Genomic DNA, 13,544 nt, shown 5'->3' with positions numbered 1-13,544 from the left:
GGACTCAATCGCTTGTAAAGTTGTTGCAAAGATGTGAGGATTGGCACAGCATGCGCCACATCTTTCTTAAAAAAAAAAAAATTATAATAAAAAAATCAAATCACACAGTGGCGACGGTGAGACAGACAAAGCGCAACATCCTCCTCTGATCCAACCGGGAACGCACGCGTAACCTGAAGCTGTCCGGTGCTCTTGGATGCGGAGCTTCGCTGGTACACCGTGTTGGCAGGCACTTGTGTTTCGCCGCTCAGCCCGCGTAACCGGAGCACCTCTAGTCTCCAGCTGCCGATTTACGCGCTGTCGTCATCACCGGTTCCCTTTCACGGCAATCACTCGGGAGGGCTGAGCCAAACGCAGCCTACTACTACCACCACCACCACCACCACCACCGTGTCTGCGTGTGTGGAACCGGTCATTTCATTTGGCTCGACCCTTTTCTGGGGTCATGCCAACACTCTTTTCCACTCACTACCTTAACCTCTGAGTGGGAGACATTTAACCATTTAATGAGGGGGGTAAAAGCAGCTTGTATGGATTTTTGTTTGTATCCTCTTCTAATGCAGATTAGTGTATGAGGGATGCATTACTTTGTGGTTAATTCCATTTGGAAAGTGACCATCCACACAGGAAGACTGTCTGTGTGAGCCAGTTGGTTCTCATTGTTCTGTTATTTTCTTTTCAGCCCTAATGGAGTCAGGAAACTAAATGCCAGGGCTAAAATAATAAAGGAAATGTAAATTAGATAAGATCTGAGTGGTGATCTTGTGATCACGTGGTGCTCTCTGAAAACAGAGGAAGGCCAGAGTACTGTGTCTGTTTGTATTCATCCTACGACTGTCAGATTCCACAAACAAGATGACAAAGGAAGGCTGTGAAGTTAGTCCATAGAAGAAAACGATCCTCGCTTTATCTCTCCACATAGAAAACATATTCATCCCGTTTGCCTCCAGAGGCAGGTGTTTTAAATGATAAATCAGGTGTGATTAAGTTGCAATTAAACAATGTGATCTTATATTTGCTATAGATGATGAAAGGGACACCGCTGGGAGGTGCAGGATGTGACCCTTTCCCTGTGTGTTGCCACATTTGTGTGCAACTGTATCCCGTTGTGGCCTTGTCTCATCCCTCCCAAGGATTTTCAGGCTGAAGGACTCCTCAGTTTGTTTAGATGGTTCAGGGATATTCATTTATCCTCACGGTGCTCGACAGATAGAAATAATACTCCCAAGTGTTGTGCTTTGTTTATCATTTGCTGATAGATTTTTGGACCTGTGCCCTTTATGCAAATGTGCACGGGGACGCATGATGACACCTCGTGTTCATTTATTTGTGCTGCCCGTGTTCTCACTCACTGTATGATATCATTATCCGCGGATGCTCGGCTCTTTCAGCCCCCCGTGCACGTGCTGATGTGAGTTCAAACATGAGCGTAAGTGCATCTGGCTTCAGGTCTTGTAATTAAATTAGAGTTTGGGCTAAGTGACTTACAGCCAGTCTAATGACTCGACTCTCTCCGGGGCCACGAGGACGCAGAGAAGGGGGAACATGAGAGGACAAAAACACAATCCGCGAGGGTGCACAAACACCGACACACACACACGCACACACACACACACTCAGGGATCTACCAGCTGAGCTCAGCGTCACACATCAAGGTGACCTACTTTGTGTGTGTTTGCGTGCGATAGTTTGCTCATGTGTGCGCAAGGTGAGAGTGCAGCTCTGTAACGATTTCCATAGATAAGCACAGTGGTGAGGAACAGAGCAAATGTAATGAAACTAGTGTCCGTTAGAAAAAATATGAAAAGCTAACACTCTGTCAAAACACATCCCATCATCTATTAATGGAACAAAGGCTCAAAATGCATTTTATATCAAAGCGGTTAGATGATGAGGTGGAAAGGAAGACACACGTCACAAAAAAAATATCTGGTGTAGGAGGATATTAAAATAAAAAAAAAGAGGGCACGCAATCTTAAACGTGTCATGAAAATTTTGGTACCTACAGAAAGTCTCATCCTGGATGTGCACATCGCACAACAGAACAAAACAGAACGTCCTGTTAAATTTTTGAAAATAAATATTAATAATTGACAACACAAACAGATTCGCACACATGAGCATTATGGAGTCATACTGAGCTGATCTCATCCTGGGTTTTAAAAAGCAAACATTGAATAATTAAACATTGTTTTTTTGCCCCTAAAACATTTGATGAAATAAGGGAGTACGTGTGTTTTGTTAATTTTGAGAAACAGTGAGATACAGTCTGATCGATAAAATGGAAAGTCAACACCTTCACAATAAAAGTATTCCCTAAATATTGAAGCAGTGCAATCAAGGTTCTACTTGATAAAATAAAATATTTCTCCATCTGCTTATTGACACACATTCAGATGTTTCCATCTGCTGCAGCATAAAGACAAAGATGAACCAGATTAATAATCACTCTTTTTTTTGTGAAACAAAGCCTGTTGTGTTGTTTTTCTTGTCTTAACAAAGACAAGGTATTCGGTAAAGCCTGACATTTTCAGCGTCCGCCTTCACCACTGTGTCCACCTGAAGGAACATCGGATGGAGTCTCATGATGTCAAACAAAATTACATTGAAATGAATGAAGCGAGAGTTGCGTTTGGGAGTTACAGCCGTCTTACAACATCTAATAAATCGCTCATCCGAAATATTGGCTCGGAAAATGAAAATGAAACCGCGGGGATGCCGTGATTTAAAACCTCAAGGTGTCTCGGCTGCAATTCATCTGAACCGTGAAGCGGAAGCAGCTAATCAATGATAGATGACTGTAATATGTTGTACAAATACCCTTCAAGTTCATTAATAATATACCTTGTTGCACATATGCCAACGCATCTGCATACGTGTTCGCACGAATCACGCTGCCCTTTTACTCTGTTGCTTACTGGCCTCTGGTGGTGCATCCGAAATTCATCACAGTTTGTAACTTTAAATTGTGCTGGAGTCGCCCCCTCCTCCCTCCGAACACAAATCCACTCACACCTGCCTGCAAACACACACAAATACACAGCAGGCACACAAAGTCTAAGTGCATCATTATCCAAACTCACCTCAAATATTAATGAAGCAGCACTTGACTCAGAGATACAGAGGCAGATGCAGGATGGAAGATTATATTTGCATATAAAAGAGAGGTAAAAATCGAATGAAGGAAGTCTGATGAATAGTTAGCGCCATGAATATATAACGAATCAACCCTTAACTCTCCACTTTGGGGTTGCATCATGCAACATGTAGATGGCGCATGTTGGGGTTGTTAAAATGCTATTTGAGGGATTTGATGGACTTTGATAACCAAAGTATACTTTGTTGTAATTGATAAAGATGGCTCAGTGCTAACAAACTGGTTTAGTACAAGAAAGGACCCATATATAATGGATGAAGTGTTTGAAGCCTGCATAAAGAACGTTTCAATCATACATAATTCAATAATAATAAATCAAATGACAAGAGAAAGGTGTGTTTTCTGATAAGCGAGGCATGTTTCCTAGTTGGTGGAGACAAAAGCAGAGCTAAAAATCAATTAGTACTGCACTTTAATTCATTAGGGAAATGGATGCTGAAGGAAGCAGCTGTTGCACACGTATCAGACGCCCCGTTAAGTCTGTAAGCTATGGATATGATGGCTGCTGACTCGTTCTGGTGTTTTCAGCCACATGCAAACATTCCGCACGCCATCCGGTATTGTCTCTCAAGGACACCGGACTTTGTATGGTATATTTGGTCTGCTGAGTCACTGTTATGCTGTACAGTGTTGCTCTGGTAGAGAGCAAAAGGAGACTTCTATTATTCATGGGGAAAGGTTATAGAATTTCTCAGAGTTTTTCATTTTTCAGTGTGTCAATAACTTTATTTCTTAAAGACTGACTGGAAACTTTGAAATATAAATAAAGCTTCAAGCAAATAATGACAAATTCCCAATAATACATCAGTGAAAACATGTCAATGAATATACCATGAACTTTGTACTGAGAATCCACGTGACTCCAAACTAGTGTTTACATCATTTGTATATGAATTTAGTTGGATTTTAGTCTTCTTAAACATGATTACTTTTGGCATTTTTTAGACTTTATTTGATAGACATTGCATTGCTGCATGCAATACGAATAATAATGTCTAAAATTCAGATATAAATCACAACATTAAAATTCACAGATGTCCATACGAATTCAGAACGCCATCCAAACCGAGAGCATAAAATGCAAATTAGTTTGGCAGTTCTCACACCACACATTCGAGCCTGAGTACGTATGTGAGCAGTTTGTGTATCTACAAAATGTGTGTTTGCGCATGTTAGCTGATGAAATCATAAAGAGCTGCCATCTGTCATGCATGAAGCTGCACATTGGAGAGCCATAGCTTTAACAATACTCCCATTACATATTGACGATTTTACTATATAACCATGAAAACAGTGTGAGGTAAGAAAAAAAAAAAAAAAGCTAAGAGTAAGAATTAGTTTGTCCTTGTTCATTTGTGTATATGGTACATGCATATGTGTGCGCGCCATTTCAAGCCGAGCCAAGTTGACCGTAAGAAATTCTTGTCGGAACACATGCAGTTCACAGCACCTGTTTCCACGGAAACAATGACCGCCGTTTATGATCATACACAAACACCTTTTACTCTCTGTTCTTTCTGTCTCTCACACACAAACACACTAATGCTCAGTTTGCATCAGCACTAATTGCCTGAGTTTGAATATTTAGTTTATACTTTTGCAAGAGTTGCAGAAGTGACTAATGGTGTACTCAGAGAGGGTTAAGGGAAGGTGACATCCTCATCAGTGAACCAAACTGTGTTACAGATCCCTCTTAGTAACGCTGATTTTTTATTTTTTAATTTTATTTTCTTCGCTGCCTACCTACCACGGATACTTGAAATTCAAATTTAACCGAGGTGAAGTTAAAACACCTGACAAGCGAGAAACAACAACCCTTTGAGTTATCTGAAGTTTTCACAGGTAGATCTGGTTTACTGCTGAGTTAGGCTGATTTGCATTCGCGAAAGCTTTTGCCTCGTCGCTGAGGTGAAACCGTTTTAATGCAGCTGGTAGAGATGAAGCTGGTGAATACAAGGAAGAAATCAGCATGAAATTTACAAACCATTGACTCCTCTGAATAACCGCGGTGTGTTTTAACAAGAAGTGACAAAAGCAACACTGGTGAAACGAGAGGGAAAATGTGACAAATGCTGATACAAATACATCTGTCAGGTAGTCTGGTCCCTGTCAGTGAGTTTTAGGGAATCATTTATTGTATCATTGCGAGGCTTTAACATGGATTTATATGTTTTTTTTGGGTGGTTGAGTATTAAAATTCTGCATATTACAAAAAAAAATCAGATTTATAATAGCTAGAATCCAGTGTTAGCTATTAATAAATGGTGCATATCAGGGTAAATATTGTGGGGATATGATAATTAAAATACTTCTTTTCGGAGTTTCGCTTTCTCTGCCTTGTTACATTCATTAGCTACGGTACATTCCCAGTAAAACCTCGCAGCGAGTGGTTGGCTGGCTGCTGCAGAGGGACACTATGGAAAAGCATGAACACGGTTAATGATGTCAAATTAATAATGATACATTCTTGGCAAAATTCAATATGCACCGCTTTACTTAGGGAAGCACAAACATCTGAAATACAGTTTGTATTAAGGAACAAATCTGATTTGGATGCAGTTATTATTATTATCATTAAAGAACTATTAGTGTGCTATGCGTTCATTCGAGCTACTCCGTGATTTGCCCCTTTCCCCCTCCCAGGAACTACTTGGGATTTTGTTTAAGAGTCGAGTCCAACACGGGTAATGGGATCTTGTTTAGTTCGAGGGTTCCTGGCACTATTTGCAGGGCATGAAATAAGAACAGAAGAACCTCATGAACTCAAAATGATAGAAATCACTACCATTAAATGATATGATTTGAGTCGTCTATGTTTTCTATTCATGCTATGTGAACGTTTAACTCACAAGTCTAACGTGAACTAAACAGATATCCTCTCCTCAAACTGACAGTAATTCTTTCAAACATTTACATGATTAAACTTTCTGTAGTGCAGATTGTTATTGCAGTAGCTACAAAGCTTTATGTCGTCTCTACAAGCTGCAGCTCCTGTGATATTCTCCTGGAAGCTTCGATGACCACTTCAGTGTTGACTTTATCTCCAAACTCCATCTCCCTGTGCTCAAGAAGTACTCCCTGCTCTCCTTGTCCAGTGACGAAGACTTCACTGAGGACAAATCCTTCCCTCAGAACGTTTCCAACGAAGCCGTTCCTAAAGGCCCTCAGACCTCTCATCCAAACCCCAACTTGTAATCACTAGAAGTTAAGATGCCCTTTTTTGTATTTCCTGGACAGTGACAGCAACACAACGAATACATTTCAACTATAAAGACTCCAGAAGATGCTGATTTCTTGAAGTGATATAGCTGAAGTCTTGCATTAACCTCAGATTCACTTTGAGACGTCACCAGAACAAGGATTTGGAGAAAGCGGGTCATTGAGAGTTTCGGTTTTGTCCACTAGATGGACCTATTGCTCTGTGGAACGGCCGCTGCGTTTGCCCTGAGTCCAACCTAATTGTAAATCATGGATCACTCAGGAGGAACCAGGCATCCATAAAATAGCCTAAAGCCAGTATAAGCTGAATAAAACCCGGGCCAGATAACGTCTGCTGAAACTCGCATTTTGTTTTCCTGCGGATCTGTAACCTTGCCGGTGTTACGTGAGGACTCCTGGGGGTCACAGTCCTACGGGGGGGAGCAGGAGTTATCAAGGCGTCTGACTGTGAAGAAATGTGACAAATTAGCTTCCTGTTTCTTTGACCGTTCTCTCTCCACGAACTCCTCACCAACAATCTAGCGCCGCACTAATCAGCATAATGAATTCCTCGAGCATGCCTGCCTTAATGGAACCAATTACTTGTAGAAACAGAAAAACCAGCTCAGAGTGATCTTCCAGGATGGGAGAACGGGAGGAAACCTACGTTGCCTGCCTGGTACACTACTGTTTGTTTTCTTTCCTATTAGACTGAGAGATTGTATGATAGGGGGAGAGAGTGGAAATAAAAAGCAAGCATAAGAAATGAGGAAGTGATGTGACAGGCCTGTCTGTCATTCGGTTTGCGCATATGTTGGCATGAGTGTGTGCGTGGCTTGCTTCCCTTTTTCCCCTGCCCATGTGTGTATATTTCTACATTAATGAGCAGACTGGAGATTTTCATTAGGCCCCATTAGTACCTTTTTACCCCCCTCCCTCTGGGTCCCATCTAACTCCTGCGCTCTCATTCGCTCTTCTGATGCAACAACCATAGCGAGGGAGACAGAGAGTGGCAGCAGACATGCCTCACTGTCACGGGAATTCAGTAAACTGTATTATGTCTGGCGCCACTTTTAGAATAAACTGACTCATTTAAACACTCCAAAATGAAAAAAAAAGATAAAATTAAACGAGCATTAAATGAGACAGGAAATGATGACAAGTAAATTATGAAACGCGATTAAATAAACATTAAGTATTTTGAGCCAAACGTCTCAATTACACACACACACAAAAATATAAACATATCATACGGGACTGAGCTCCGGTCGAAAGGTTTTCTTGACTGACATCTGTGCACCGGCTCGGGCCATCATCCACACACTGCTGACAAGCTTGGCTGGGCACTTTTAAAAAGCTTTCAAGCAGCCACGCTATCAAACTAGAGCGCTCTTCAAAACACTGTGGAAGGGTAGCGACTCCCCAACAAGTTAACTGGCAGCAGATTTTATCTTGGGAAGTGTGTTTTCAATCTTGGTCTTTCCAATCCAGTGCACATCTCAGACAGAGATGAGGAGCTTGAAAAATTTGGCTGGGGTAAAAAAAATAAATAAATAAATAAAAAAAATCTTTCTTTTGAACGTCACTAAAAATAACAAGTATGTTTCACCACAGGGGGCTACAGCTAGGAGAAGATGCCGCTGTGCTTTCATTACGGAACATTAGAGGGCAGTGGCTTTACATAAAGCACCAAAGCGGATTCTGGATCATCCAGAGGCTTTTAAAATACATTGGACAGATGGGCAGAACTCAGTAGTTGGTGTTAACTAGTCTCTCTGTGGAGTTCGCTGTGCGTCTCACCTTCTTAACCTTCGTTGGTGATTAATTTTTAACATCCATCACTTCTTGCGGGACAAGATGGAAACTACAAACAATCGTCTGATGCATCGAGACCGAAAAGGAGATATTTGTCCACAACTGTTCAAAGTCACGTCGAGTAAAACATTTGCTGTCAGAGAATTTAGGACTGAGGGGAAAGACAGGAGAAAAGGAGGAGGAGGGGGAAACCGGGTGTGTAAATCCAAATAGAAGTGTAGGAATGTCAGCGGTGGTCGACAGATCATGTCGGCATGTTAAGACAAATATTGCTCGAAACGGTACAACGTCCTCTCACAGAAAACCACACAAAGGTGACCACATGAGCCGGCGTTGTTATTCACAAGGACGTTTGTCACCGAGCACAGGCTCACAAACTCAAACGCCACAGCTTTAAATCCTGGTGATTCTTTGGGGACACAAAAAAAAAGGACTGTCTTGGAATTGGTCTAGACATGCCTTACATTTCGATCAGTGTCTGCATTCAGTCAAATCTCCTTTCAGTGTCAGGATTAGGATAAATCCCACGGTTGTATCTGCATTGTTGTGTGCCCACATTACGCCATGCCCAGATTCCTGCTGGAACATGTGGCGCCTCGACAGAGCAAATATAAAAGCTCGAAAAGAGCATAAATCTGTATTCAAATCAGTTCATCGCTACTGTAAACATAAGATCCTGTGCCCATAGTGAAGTGTCATGTTAAGAAATGTACTTTGATCGCGTTAACTGAATGGATACTTCATCCCTTTGAGCTCGGAGCTTATTCTAAAATCAGCGACGCACAAGGAGACAAGAAATACAGCGCAGTCTATATTTACTGTGCCGTTATGTGGAAATCAAGAGGTTATTGCATATCAGCACGATTTTGTCGCATTTCAAAAGAGGGTTAAATAAAGAGCGTCTTAACTGGAAGACAATAATCACTTTTGACAACGTCACCAGACTGGAAAAACACTGGTAATGAAGTGAGTCAAGATGTAACACAAGCCCGTTCACTGCCTGTACAGTCGCAAGCTGATTTCGTAACACGCTTCAATAAATTCGTCTTTTTCAAAGATTTAAAAGAGTTTGTAATTTGTGAAAAAACTCATGTTCAATAAGTCATTCAGTCATGCTTCTTTGGGAAGGTCAGTGCTCATACAATTAAGTCAGTAAAAGGGATTTTTCTCAATTTGCAGACCCAGTATTTCTCGTTCTTAACGCCTTGCTGCTAGTCTACAAAGCATTAATAAAAAAAACATTTGTTACAATATACAAACCCTTTGTAAAAGTTAACTTTTTTTTCCAAAGCAGTTTTGATTCTTTTGTTCATTTAGTTGAGTGGTTCTCAGTGCAGGAGCTTTGCTTAATTCACTGTCTGCTAACCTTTCCTCCACTGCTTGTTGTTGCATTTCCATAGGCGGTGGGACGAGGTCAAAGTCAACCCACGCACGGTGCGCCGACCTCTGACGATTTATTTGTGCACTTAGAGAAATCATACAGTAGTGGGACACGGCGAAGTGGTTTATCAGTTTTTGAAGGGGCCTGGCACAGAGGTGTCAGATGGTAAGAGAACGTGCTCGGGAGAAAGCATGCTAAGTGGCCATGACTGATGAGCGCTATCACAGAGAATTCTTCTGGGCCCGGTTCAAACCAATTCAGAACAGCCCTACACACACCCGTAGCCGCACTCGGAAACACACAAACGAACACATTTTTTTGTGAAATAATATATATTTAATTGCGTGTCCTGTGGAGAACAATTAAGAACACGAGAGCTATTTATGCTTCACCACAATTAGGCCAGATTAGGGACCCATTACACACAAACGCAACTGGGACTGGCAAATTCTTCAAAGCGGAGGAGCCTTGTTCCTGGTACAGTGTGGAATCCAAAGAGTATCACGTCCTGTACCAGACTAGTAGAACTTAATCGGAGAAATTATCACACTAAGTCTGAGATCAAAGCTGCTGTAGCAGCGATCGACTTGACCGACTTGACCTCCAGCTGTCAGCATGTGAGAGTCTTTGGGGGGGGTGTAAGTGTGTTCGTATGAAAGCAAGAAATAGAGTAAATAGGGACACTGTCATTGTTGTGAAGCAACTGCGGTTTTGGACTTGAAATTACGCTGAACTAGCACCACCTATTGGCAAGAAAAATAAGAGCAGCATCAGTTTAGAAGTGCAGGTTGAAATGTATGGAAGTAGTTTGACATAGCAGTGGACAGTCTGCAGCCTGTTAAATGTATATGATTTAGTGTGTGAGTGAGTTGTCCTGGAGAGTCAGATCTTTCTCCGCAGTGTTCTGTCAGGTCTGGAGCAGGGTCTGGCTGCCACCATTTTCATTCTGATATTAAATTTTCAAAAAACATCACCAAAAAAACGAAACTTTGGAATGTTTGTATTTCTTTAGTCCGACTCACCAGATGTAGGTAGCAGCTAGAAGCCTGCCATTGGCCAATTACCGTGTGCGATCACTGCTGCACTGCAAGTGAAACCGCAACGGAAGTTTTACCGAGGATTTGGAGCATGCAGTCAGGCAGCTCTGTTTGTTTTCTTGTGGTGGATTATCTATTTTAATTACAGCGCTTGTCTCCTTGCATTCAAATGTGCCACCACAAAAATTCCAGCCGTTACTATTTTGATTAAACACCGAAGCCGCATCCTCCGCTTAGCTCCGCCCACAACAGCTGTGATTGGCTTGAAGAAATAGACAAGTCAGAGCTTTGTTTTTCCCCTATAGCAGAAATGACAGTGTGGTGCAGCCAGACCATTATGTACGACAGAATGGACTGGAAAAGGGAGACTTTTAACCACTTGTCTTGGATGGTGCGAAGCCCAGGATGCAGTGATGGTGCCCTATCCAAACTGTGTTGTGGGCAAACATGCAAAAAAAAAAAAAAGGTCCCTGTTAGACAGCAAATGTTGTTAACACATTTTTTGTAGATCTTTAAAACTATTTGCTGAAAAAAACAACAACAAGCAAGCCTTACTGCAGGATCCAAAACTTTAAACGAAACTGTAGCAAAGGGATTTGGAAATCGGTAACAACCAGATAGTGAACGGGAAGAAGAAAAACAGGTGAAGTACATGGCCAATGGTGAACCTATATACCCAGAGTCTACATCTAGTGAGCTGCAAGTCAGGTCAGTGAGATGCTTCTGATGTTTAAAACAAAAAAACACAAAAAAACAAACTACAACAAGGATTTTTCCAATCTTTAAAAGATTTTTGATGAAATAAGTGCATGTCTGCCACAAAGTGCATTTTGATAATGCAACTGGTGGCTCCAAAGAAAGAAATTTAACACAGAATGTCCATTACCTTGTAAAATTGTTAGTCTATAGTCAGATTGACACTAGCCTTGTATGCAAATAAAAAAAAGCAGACCCTTTTCATTTGAATGGAGCTACCTCGTTGTCGCAGCGGGAATTCCATTCCAGCAATTTGACAAAACAATGAACAGTCATAACGCAAAAAAAAATAAAAAATTTTTCTGCAAAGCAACGTGACTGAATCTGGCAAAGTACTGCATTGGCCTTTAAAATATGCACATACGAGCGCACACTCCAGGTGGATTACTTTGGAAGCTGAACTGAGTATTGCCTCCATTTACATCACAATTGTTGTGATGAAAAAAAACCCAAAAACAGTTGCCTTTCCAGACTTGCAAAAACATGTCCGTTGGTATTACAAACCATTTCGCTGTGTATCATTTGATTTGATCAGCATTCTCAACTGGTCCGGTTTCATTGTCTCGTCAATACCCTCCTGTTATGTTCTATTGCAGGGTATGCTAATTTGTAGTCGCTTTTTTACTTATCCGGCAGACAAAGTAGAATTAAAACTAATTGTGGTCACATTTCTCTTCACCTGATTAATGGAAGGCCAGTGTTCACTCTTTTAGTTTGGTTTTGGTTTTCCCCGTCCTCTGAAAAACACATCTGTCATTTTAGCTGCTTAACGCTCCGCCAGATTCACCTGTAGTCACTAACCTTTCCAGTCTGCCGTTTCGTGCTGAGCAGACAGCATACGGAAGGTTTATCCATTTTTTTTTTTTGCTGAAAATAGCCACCTGCTGAGGCTGAAAATGATGACTAATGACTGTTTAGCGGAAACAGTAAACTTGAAAGAAGCACAAACATTCTGGAAAGTTGGGCGTGTAATAATTCCCTGTACTTTCTTTGCTCCGAGCGACCCCTCTTTTCGCATTAACATAGTCACGTAATCCACTGTTAATCTTAAAAAAAAAACCCTCGATTATTGCAGTTGGGAAACAAACCTACGACTAACCCGTAAGCAGATACACATGAAAGGAGAATTTTATGCTGAGTGCATAAATTCAAACAATGCCGTCCTTGGCATGTGAGTGAATTCGACGTGTCCTTGCATGCACGGGATAAAATGAGAGGGCAGCGGAGAGGACCGCGAGGAGAAAGACGCCTATCAAGTGTGCGACGGCGCAATGAAAGCGTGGCACCAGAACGGATTTATGTGTTTAGTGCTTGTCAAAAAAAAAAATCTGCTGGTAAGATTTCCTCTCAAAGAAGGTTTATCTGATCTACATGAGAAGTTTTTTTTTTTTTTTTTTCAAAAACGGGTATCTGACATTCCTTTCCACATCAGCAGATTCCTACAGATACCAAGTCACTATGGCAAAGCAAGTGCAGACAAGTGAAGAGGGGTAATTACTGATGAAAGGAGTGTCTCTCGGATTGTGACTGCGCTTACAACAACCGCCGCTAATCGTGAAAACAATGAGGCAGGTGAGCGCTTAGGAAGAAGCAGAAAACAAAGAGAGATGTTTGTCCCACATATTGGATGGGAAAGAATGCAATCACAAAGGAATCTGTGCACCAATGACAGCTATAATAAAGACATAAAATAACGTGTGCGAGGGCGGAATTGCACTAACAATGTTGCGGGGGACAGAAGTTACAAAACAGTAGGCACACTACGACGACTCACTATTACATTTAAGGCTTTTATTTCCGTTACGCTAGTGGTTGGCATTGGGCAGGCGGCTATTATATTTAAAGCAGCATAAATCTCCAGGGAATAAATAGAAGTGACATAAACATGTTGTGTTTGGACGCCTGCGCGTGTTTAGAGATAATATTTGTTCACCCAGCCTTGCTTTGATATTGTGACTGCTTCCCATGTGTACACTAATGTTTTATCACACATTGTATTTCATTGTGAGCCCCATAAATCACTGGAGTGACTGCAAACAGCAGTAATCCCAGTTTCAGCAATATCAGTATCAGTCAAAAAAAAAAAAACAGTGAAAGACTTTTGTTAGTGCAACGGAATTCTTTTTTCTGGACACGGTGAAAACATTATCTGACTCCATCCAATTCCTCTCAGATAAGAAAAACAAACTTAAAAAAAAAG

Source organism: Stegastes partitus, unplaced genomic scaffold (genome assembly GCF_000690725.1).
Source record: "Stegastes partitus isolate 25-593 unplaced genomic scaffold, Stegastes_partitus-1.0.2 Scaffold1498, whole genome shotgun sequence".
Lineage (NCBI taxonomy): Eukaryota > Metazoa > Chordata > Actinopteri > Pomacentridae > Stegastes > Stegastes partitus.
The sequence above is the reverse complement of the archived record's forward strand: the minus strand, read 5'-3'. Positions refer to the sequence as shown.